This window comes from Lontra canadensis, unplaced genomic scaffold, assembly GCF_010015895.1.
Source record: "Lontra canadensis isolate GAN:19392208 unplaced genomic scaffold, GSC_riverotter_1.0 scaffold135, whole genome shotgun sequence".
Taxonomy (NCBI): Eukaryota; Metazoa; Chordata; class Mammalia; order Carnivora; family Mustelidae; genus Lontra; species Lontra canadensis.
This window is the reverse complement of record NW_022631129.1, coordinates 156,174-167,094: the sequence shown is the minus strand read 5'-3', so window position 1 is coordinate 167,094 and position 10,921 is coordinate 156,174. Positions and strand designations below refer to the sequence as shown.

At 40.0% G+C, this 10,921-nt stretch overlaps 1 pseudogene; it reads left to right on the top strand.

Annotated features, from left to right (window-relative positions):
- The first annotated feature begins 7,135 nt into the window (after positions 1-7,135).
- LOC116858353 lies at positions 7,136-8,100 on the top strand (annotated as a pseudogene).
- Positions 8,101-10,921: the final 2,821 nt, after the last annotated feature.

Below are 10,921 nucleotides of genomic sequence, written 5' to 3'. Positions count from 1 at the left end.
CGCAGATCCTGACCGGCAGCGCACGCCTTATGCCTATCCGCTGTAAGCAGGCGACGGAGAAGCCCTGGCCGTGCTCTCCTCTGGCTGCCTAAGATGCTCTCTGGGGAGATCTCGGAGAGCCACCTGCCGGCTTAGACGACCTCAGCTCTGCGAAGGACTGCTGGGCAGCACTGCTGTGGGACTCCCCCCAGGGCAGCCGCTGGGCTCGTGGAGGAAAAGGGGCGGAGATCTGCACCCTGCACCGGGTCTCTACCGGATCAGGGCTGTGGGTGGATGGGCTGCTGAAGAGGCGTGGCGGGAGCCGGGGGCGGGGGTCGAGCACCCAGCGCGCTCCCACCCGGCGCCACTGCCAGGTAGGAGGTGCGCACACCTGCGCTTCGCAGGCCGTAGTGTGGTAGGTGATGAGGTACTGGGTGCGACAGGTACATACCGCCAGATCTCAGCCAACTAGGAGAATATGACTTCGACGGGCCCCTGCAGTGATCCCATCTGTACAACGCCATCTCTCTCTGAGCCAGGGGTAAACCCGCGTGCAGACCTGTGGGAATGGCTGACAGAAGAAAACTTGATTTGAACAAGTCCCCCAGAACAATCCTGAGACAGGTCAATTCAGTGACAAATTATATGAAAACAGTGAATGGAGTAAGCTTGTCACAAGCATGGTTACGAGAAAAATTACCCTAAACTCCGCACCGACCACCACCTATCCACTTCCCCTTCACCCACCCACTGGCATTCTGGTTCTAATGAAGAACAATAATGATGGGCATCAAGTATTCTAATCTGGCCACTAGACTATGAAAACCACAAGAGGTTTGCTTACTTCCGTCTGTCCTCTGGATAATGCAAAATGTCACAGCGAATGGATCCTGACTAGACCAGAATCTACCGGTTGTCTAAATATTCAGAGAACATTTTTTTTAAGAAGTTCCTGGAGGTCCCTGACACTCCTACAAAGCATGCGTTTTGAGTGACTTTCTGGTTCCCAGCCCACACATTTTCAGTCAGATGACTGTTTCTCTTTGCCCAGGGCTGAGCCTCAACGTTAGGTTCCAAAGGGTTTTGTTTTGTTTTATTTTGTTTTACACTGCAGGTGAAGTGATAGAATACAAATTCATGGTGTATTGTGATATTTTAAAAATATTGTAATTCCTAAAACAACTAATAAAAAAAATAAGAGGCACAGCTAAAAATCCAAGAGAAGAAATAAAATAGAATGCTGAAATATACTCAATCCAAAGAAGGCAGCAAAGAAGCAAAAAGCACATAGGATAAGCAGTAACAAATAGCAAGCTGTTAGGTTTAAATCCAACCATATTAGCAATTATATTAAATATACATAGACTAAACATTCCAATTAAAAATAAATTGTCACGTTGAATAAAACAAATCCCAATTATATGCTATTTAAAAGAGACATACTTTTGAGGTGCGGATGGGGTTGGGGAGATTCTGTAGGTTAAGCAGGTAAGGGTCTGCCTTCGGCTCAGGTGGTGATCCCCAGGTCCTGGGATCCAGCCTTAACTGGACTCCCGCTCAGCGGGGTCTGCTTCTCCTTCTCCATCTCCCTCTGCCCCTGGCCTCACTCATCGTGCTCTCTCTCAAAAAGTCAAATAAAATCTTAAAAAAAAAGAGAGAGATGCTTTATAAGGACACAAAGAAATTGACATTAAAAAGATGGAAAACAGGGGCACCTGGGTGGCTCATTGGGTTAAGCCTCTGCCTTCAGCTCAGGTCATGATCTCAGGGTCCTGGAATCGAGTACCCCATTGGGCTCTCTGCTCGGCAGGGAGCCTGCTTCCTCCTCCTTCTCTCTCTCTCTCTCTCTCTGCCTACTTATGATCTCTGTCTGTCAAATAAATAAATAAAATCTTTAAAAAAAAAAAGATGGAGGGGTGCCTGTGTGGCTCAGTGGGTTAGAGCCTCTGCCTTCGGCTCAGGTCATGATCCCAGGATCCTGGGATAGAGCCCTGCATCGGGCTGTCTGCTCAGCAGGAAGCCTGCTTCGTCCTCTCTCTCTGCCTCCCTCTTTGCCTACTTGTGATCTCTGTCTGTCAAATAAATAAATAAAATCTTAAAAAATAATAAAAAATAAAAATAAAAAAAGATGGAAAACAATATACCATTTACATAATAATCATAAGAAAGTTGGAGTGACTCTATTAATATCAAAGACTTCAAGACAAAGTGTCACCAGAAATAAAAAGGACAGGGGCTCCTGGGTGGTGCAGTAGGTTAAGTGTCACACTCTTGGTTTCAGCTCTGGTTCTGTTTTCACAGTTGTGAGATGGAGTTCCCTACCCAGGGCTCCCCCTCCAGCCCCCCACCTTGGCTTGGCAGGGACCCTGTATTGGGCTCTGCACTCAAGTGAGGAGTTTGTTTAAAGGACTCTCTCTCCCTCTCCCTCTGCACCTCCCTACCTGCACTCTCTCTCTCTCTCTCTAATAAATCAATCTTTAAAAAAAGAAATTAAAAGGGACATTTGATAAAGATAAACAGATCAACTAATTAAAAAACTTTTAAGTATGTGTACACAAAATAAGCTGCGGAATGCTTGGGAAAAAGAATCAAAAGAAGTGCATAGTCATAATTAGAGATCCTAATCCTCTTTTAGTAATTGATAGAACAGGCAGACACAAAAATAAGTAATGATACAGAAAAATTTAAGAAACAATTAACTGGAGTGCCTGGCTGGCTCAGTTGAAAGAGCTATGGCACTCTTGATCTTGGGGTTGTGAGTTTGAGCCCCACATTGGGGGCAGAGATTACTTAAATAAAAAAATATTTTTTTAAATAAATAAAATAAAAAACAATTGATCTATTTGACCCAAATAGTATCCTCACAAAACAGAATACAGAATACATTGTATTTAATAAAAGATGTTCAAAACCTTTATACTGAATCTTCAAGATATTAGTAAGAAGAATCAAAGTTTTCAAATATGTACATAACAGTCATAAAATGTACCATAAGCTAGGAAGTAAAACAAATCTCAACAGATTTCAAAGGGTTGAAATCATATAGTACCTTCTCTGACCACGATAGAATTAAACTAGAAAGCAATAATAAAAGCACAACTTTGCAAATGCTCCAATATTATAGAATAAAATAATGTACCTCTAAATAACCTTTTGATAAAAGGAGAAATCAAAATGGAAAATTTTAAATATGCTGAATTAATAACGAAAAAGCAACATCCACATTTGCAAGATGCATCTAAATGAATGCTCAGAGGGAAAGTTTATATGAAATGCGTATATTATAAAACAGGAAAGGGCTAAAATCAATTATCTAAACTTCCACCTCAAAAACATTAGGGAAAAAAAAGCAAATGAAATCCAAAGAAAAAAGAAGTGAAAGAAACAATAGAGTTAAGGACAAGTATCAGTGAACTAGAAAACAGATGATCGAACAAAAAAGCTGCCTTTTAAAAAAGTTATAGAGGGGCTCTTGGCTAGCTCAGGCAGTGGAGTATGCAACTCTTAATCTTGGGGTCATGGGTTCAAGCCCCACATTGGGCATAAAGCTTACTTTAAAAAAAATTAATAGAGTTGTTATATCCTAGTAAAACTGATTTTAGAAAAACATAAATTACCAACTGCAAAAATAAAAAGGGAGACACCAGTGATTTTTTATCAAATAAAAGGATGTTAAAAAGAATTGTACGAAAAACTTCATGGCAGTAAATTTAAAAATTCAAAAGAAACATAAATTTCTTAGAAACATGACTTTCCAAACCGATGAAAGAAAAAAAAAAAGGTAGAAAATCTGAATAGTTCCATATTGGTAGGAGAAAATAATTGAATGTGTAATATAAAACCTTCCTTCAAAGAAAATCTCTATTTAGATTCACTGGTGAATTCTATAAAATGTCCAATGAAGACACAATACCAGTTTTATAAAACCACAGTAATTAAAAGTGTGGTCTGGAATAAGGATGTACAAATAGATTAATGGAGAAGAATAGTGAGAAATAAATTGTGCTATAAACTGAATCTTTTGTCCCCCCAAATTCATATATTTTTTAAATTTGTAAGTAACTTCTACACCCAATGTTGGGTTTGGACTCAAAATGCTGAGATCAAGAGTTGCATGCTCTACCACCTGAGCCAGGCGGATGCCCCTCAAAATTCCTATCTTGAAATTTATGTTGGTTGCTTTGAAAGTTGATTAGGTCGTGATGGTCGAGCCTTCATGAATAGGATTTGTGTCCTTAGAAAAGAGATCCCAAAGAGTTCCTTCATCTCTTCCACTTATGTGAGGTTACAGGTCTATGAGCCAAGAAGTAGGCTCTTAACAGACACTGTATCTGCCAGCACCTTGATCTTGGGCTTACAAGCCTTCTGAACTTTGAGAAATAAAATTCTGTTGTTTATTAGCCACCCAGTCTACGATATTCTGTTATAGCAGCCCAAATGGACAAAGACAAGCCCTCCTGCATGGTCAGTTGATACTCTGTAAAGTTGCTAAAATAATTCGATGAAAGGAGAAATAGAAAGGGTCTTTTAAAAAAAAAAAGTGGTTCTAAATAATGCCATAAGCATGTGGAAAAAACCCAAAGCTTCTCCTTTCACACACCATCTATAGAAATTAGCTCAATACAGGGGCACCTGGGTGGCTCAGTGGGTTGAGCCTCTGCCTTCGGCTCAGGTGGTGATCTCAGGGTCTTGGGATTGAGCCCCACATTGGGCTCTGCATCCAGCTCTCTGTTCAGCGGGAAGCCTGCTTCCCCCCCCTCTCTCTGCCTGCCTCTCTGCCTACTTGTGATCTCTCTGTCAAATAAATAAATAAAATCTTAAAAAAAAAATTAACTCAATATGGACATAGACCTAAATGTGAAACCTCAAGATATAAAGCTTCCAGAAGAAAACATAACAGCATAATTTCATAATCTTAGAGTAGATGTAGCTAAAACTTCTTAAGACAAAAAAAGTACTAACCTTTTTAGTCAATATTTTTTAAAAAAATGATAAATTGATTCTATCAAAATTATAAAACCTCTTATCAAAAACAGTGTTATATATTTTTCCTAATTTATGTATATATGTGCATGTGTGTTTATGTATTTATATTTACATATAAAGGAAAGAATGATCCAAGTTTTATTTTATTTACACACACACACACACACACACACACATACACTATGGTATAGTAATTCTATTTTTATGTATTTACCCAAGAGAAATGAAAATTTACCTCTACACAAAGATTTGTACATGAACATTCTTATGATAGTGAACATTCATGATAGTGAAAACTAGATACAACTCAAAGTACATAACTGGGAAAAATGGATAAATAAATTGTGCTATATTCAGACAATGGAGTATTACTAATTAATTAAAAGGAGAAAATGACTGGTCCAAGTTTTATCACAAAATGGATGAATCTCAAAATTATTACATAATTTTACCACATAGAAAAGATAAATATTGGTTGGTGTGAGCAAGATGGCAGAATAGGAAACCCTAGGCCCTTGTTCTTCCACAGAAATACCGAGTAAACATCATACTGACCAAAGTAGCTTTGTGAGTATTCTATAAACCAGTTAAGAACCCACAGCAACATAGGGCACCTGGGTGTCTGACTCTTGATCTCAGCTCAGGTCTTGATCTCAGGGTCATGAGTGAATTCAAGCCCCCTGTTGGGGTCCACAATGAATAGAGAGCCTACTTAAAGAAAAAAAAAAGCGGGGGGTGGGGGTGGGGAGTGCACATGTCACCTGGGTGGCTTAGTCAGCTTAGCATCTGAATCTTAATTTCTGCTCAGGTCATGATCTCAGGGTTATGAGATCCAGCCCCACCTTGGGCTCTACACTGGGATCAGAGTCTGCTTAACATTCTCTCTCTCCCTCTCCTTCTGCCCTTCTCACCCCTCTCGCTGTCTCTCTCTAAAGAAGAAGAAGAAGAAGAGGAAGAAGGAGGAGGAGGAGGAGGAAGAGGAGGAGGAGGAGAAGAAGACGAAGAAGACGAAGAAGAAAAGAAGAAGAAGAAGAAGAAGAAGAAGAAGAAGAAGAAGGAGGAGGAGGAGGAGGAGAAGAATCTGTAGCAATGAACAAATACACAATCAAGAAAAAGTTGCACTCAAAATATTCTAAACAAAAATTTCATCGCATTTTTGATCACCCTTGCTGACTCCCTCCCTGGCATAGATTTAAGAGGAAGTTGCTTAATTTCTGGTCCCTCCCTAAGGGTGAAAGGAAAAAAGTGGGAGTTGTCTACAATGTTATGACTCGTCTGGGGGATGTTGGGGGAACTGGTTTTTGTCTCGCCTGTCTCAGAGTGGTGACAGAAATGGTGGATTAGTTTGGATATCAGGTTGGAGGCTGATGAAAGACAAGACTCCCTCCTTTCCTTTCTGAGTCTCCCAGACACTCTGTCTCTATCTGCACTCCCTCTATATTTTCAGTAAACTCCACTTTTACCTCCTGCTAGCTCACGTTTGATTTCCATATGTGTAGGCCTGATGACTGGTCCTGCAGGACTCTCTCTGGGACCCTGGAGCCAGCCTGCCAGCATCGCCACTACATCATATACATGTTTAAACAAAAATTACAAGCATACTAACAGGCAAAAAACACAGTTTAAAGTGGTAGAGCAAGCAAAAGAACCAGACTCACATATGGCAGGGATGTTGGAATTATCAGAGTATGATTTTTAAAAACTATTATTAAAACGCTAAGGACATATTGTCCAAGTATTCTATTTCCTTATTTGGTAAAAAATCATTTGACCACTTATCTGAGGGTTTCTTTGTGAGATTTCTATTCTATTTCATTGGTCTATATGTCTGTCTTTGTGCCAGTACCACATTGTTATGATTACTGTATGTTATGATCATTATAACTTTGTAGTAAGTTTTTTAAAAATCAATCTGACCTAAAAATCACATACAGAACACTACTCAACAACAGCAGAATACACATTTTTCTTAAGTGCATAAGGAACATTCACCATAATAGACCAGATGTTAGGCTACAAAATAAGTCTTCAGAAAATTTAAAAGACTGCAATCATACAAAACATCTTTTTTCATTATGATGAAACTAGAAATCAACACCAGAAGGAGCTCTCTGCTCTGTTCAATACATAGTGGCATCTTCGGGTGCAATGCCAGCCATGTCCCTGACACATGATAGTGAAGGTTGGAGTAAAAGAATTTGGCCATATTGGGCACCTGTTTACCAGGGCTGCATTTAAGTCTGGCAAAGTGGACCACTGATGATCCCTTCATTGACCTCAACTACATGGTCTTCATGTTCCAGTATGAGTCCACCCACTGCAAATTCAACAGCATGATTAAGACTGAGAATGGGAAACTTATTGTCAATGAAAACCCCATCTCCATCTTCCATGAATGAGATCCTGCCAACATCAAATAGGGTGATGCTGGTGCTGAGTATGTTGTGGAGTCTCTTCACCACCATGGAGAAGGCTGGGGCTCTCTTGATGGGTAGGGCCAAGAGGGTCATCATCTCTGCCCTTTCTGCTTAGGTCCCTATGTTTGTGATGGGCGTGAACCATAAGTATGACCACTTATTCAAGATTATCCACAATGTCTCCTGCACCATCAACTATTTGGCCTTTCTGGCCATGGTCATTCATGACAACTTTGGTCTCATGGAGGGACTGATGACCACAGTCCATGCCAACACTGCCACCCAGAAGACCATGGATGGCCCCTCTGGGAAGCTGTGGCATGATGGCTGAGGGCCTGTACAGAAAACCATCTCTGCTTCTACTGGCACTGCCAAAGTTATAGACAAGGTCATCCCTGAAATGAATGAGAAGCTTAATGTCATGGCCTTCAATGTCCCCATAACCAATGCATCAGTCATGGATCTGACCTGCTTCCTAGAGAAAGCTGCCAAATATGATGATATCAAGAAAGTGGTGAAGCAGGCATCAGAGGGTCCCTTCAAGGGCATTCTGGGCTACACTGAAGACCAAGGTGTCTCCTGCAACTTCAACAGTGACACCCACTCTTCCACTTTCAATGCCAGGGCTGGCATTGCTCTCAATGACCACTGTGACAATGAATTTGGCTACATCAAATGAATGGTAGACCTTACAGTCCACATGACCTCTAAAGAATAAGAGTGCCCTGGACCACTTGCTCCACCCAGAGCAAGAGGAAGAGAGAGGTCCTCAGCTGCTGGAGAGTCTTGTCCCCAATTCATCCCCCAACATCCTGAGAATCTCCCCAGCCCTACACAGTTTCCATCCTAGACCCTCTGAAGAAGGGGAGGGACTTGGGGAGCTCTACCTTGTCATGTACTATCAATACTATCAATATAAAGTATATTGTACCAAGCCCTCCCTCCAAAAAAAATAGCAGAAGGAAAATGGAAAAATCCACAAATATATGAAAATAAAAAATACACTCAAATACCAATGAAGAAATCAGAAGAGAAATTAGAGAGGCACCTGGGTGGTACAATTTGTTGGGCATCCAACTCTTGGTTTCAGCTCAGGTCATGAAATCAGGGTCCTAGGATTGAACCCTGGGTTGGGCTCTACACTCAGGGCAGAGTTTGCTTGAGATTCTCTCTCCCTCTCCCTCTCCCTCTGCCCTCCCACTCCTACTCTCTCTCTCTAAAATAAATAAATGAATCTTTAAAAAAAAAGAGAAATTATGGGGCACCTGGCTGGCTCAGTGGTTTAAAGCCTCTGCCTTCGGCTCAGGTCATGATCCCAGGGTCCTGGGATAGAGCCCCACATCAGGCTTTCTGCTCATCAGGGAGCCTGCTTCCTCCTCTCTCTCTGCCTGCCTCTCTGCCCGCTTGTGATCTCTGTCTGTCAAATAAATAAATAAAATCTTTTTAAAAAATAAAAAATTAAAAAAAGAGAAATTAGAAAATATCTTGAAACAAATGAAAATGAAAACACATCATACCAAAACTTGTAAGAAAGAGTTCCCATTTCAGGAATAGAATCTAGCGATTCATCACCCACATATAACACCCATTGCTCACCCCCAAAAGTGCCTTCCTTGAAACTCATAACCCATTTAGCTCATCGCCCCACCTGCCACCCCTCCAGCAACCCGCAGTTTGTCCTCTTAACCATAGTCTCCTTGATTTGCCTTCATCTCTGTTTTTATCTTATTTTACTTTTCCTTCTCTTCCCTTATGTTCATCTGTTTTGTTTCTTAAATTCCACATATGAGTGACATCATCTGACAACAGTCTTTCTCTGACTGACTTATTTCATTTAGCGTAATACCCTCTAGTTCCATCCACATTGTTTCAACTAGCAAGATTTAATTCTTTTGGTGACTAAGTAATATTCAGTTTATATATATATACATACCACATTTTCTTTATCTAGTTATCTGTCAATGGACATCTGGGCTTTCTATATTTTGGCTACTGTGGACTTTGCAGTTATAAATATTGGGGTGCATGTGCCCCTTTGAATCACTATATTTGTACCTTTTGGATAAATACCAAGTAGTGCAGTTGCTGGGTCATAGGGTAGTTCGATTTTTAATGTTATGAGGGAGCTCCAAACTGTTTTCCAGAGTGACTGAGCCAGTTTATATCCCGCCAACAGTATGAGTGTTCCCCTTTCTCCACCTTCTAGCTAATGTCTGCTGTTTCCTGAGTTGTTGATATTATCTATTCAGACTGGTGTGAGGTGATATCTCATTGTGGTTTTGATTTGTATTTCCCTGATGCTGAGTGATGTTGAGCAATCTTCATGTGTCTGTTAGTCATTTGTATGTCTTCTCTGGAGAAATGTGTTTTCATGTCTTCTGCCCATTTCTTGACTGGATTTTTTTCTTTGTTTTTTGGATGTTCAGGTTGATAAGTTCTATATATATATATATGTATGTGTATATACATTATATATATATATATACATATATATATATATATATATATATATATGTATATATATATATATAATACTAGCCCTTTATCTGACAAGACATTTGTGTGCTCGCTTCGGCAGTACATATACTAAAATTGGAACGATACAGAGATTAGCAAGACGTTTGCAAATATATTCTCATATTCTGTAGGTTGCCTTTTAGTTTTGTTGGCTGTTTCTTTGTTATGCAGAAGCTTTTTATCTTGATAAAGTCCCAATAGTTCATTTTTGCTGTTGTTTCTCTTGCCTTTGGAGATGTGTCTAGAAAGAAGTTGCTGTGGCCGAGGTCAAAGAGGTTATTGTCTGTGTTCTCTTCTAGGATTTTGATGGATTCCTGTCTCACAGGACAGGAAGGCCTTTCATCCATTTTGAGTCTTTTTTTGTTTATGGTGTAAAGACAGTGGTCCAGTTTCATTCTACCTGTGGCTGTCCAGTTTTCCCAATAATATTTGTTGAAGAGACTGTCTTTTTTGCATTGGATATTCATTCTTACTTTCTCAAAGAGTAGTTGACCATACAGTTGAGGGTCCATTTCTGGATTCTCTGTTCTGTTCCATTGATCTATGTGTCTGTTTTTATGCCAGTACCATACTGTCTTGATGACTACAGCTTTGAAATGTAGCTTAAAGTCCAGAATTGTGATGCCTCCAGCTTTGATTTTCTTTTTTGACTTTCCTTTGGCTATTTGGAGTCTTTCATGGTTCCATACAAATTTTAGCATCAGTTGTTCCAGCTCTGTGAAAAATGGTGATGATATTTTGGTAAGAATTGCATTAAATGTGTAGATTGCTTTGGGTAGTATAGACATTTTAACAATGTTTGTTCTTCCAATCCATGAACATGGAATGCTTTTCATATTTTTCTTTGTGTCCTCTTCAATTCCTTTCATAAGTGTTCTATAGTTGTCAGAGTATGGATCTTTACCTCTTTAGTTAGGATTATTCCTAGTTATCATTTTGTTTTTGGTGTAATTGCAAATAGGATCAATTCCTTGATTAGTCTTTCTGATGCTTCATTGTTGGCGTGTAGAAATGCAACAGAC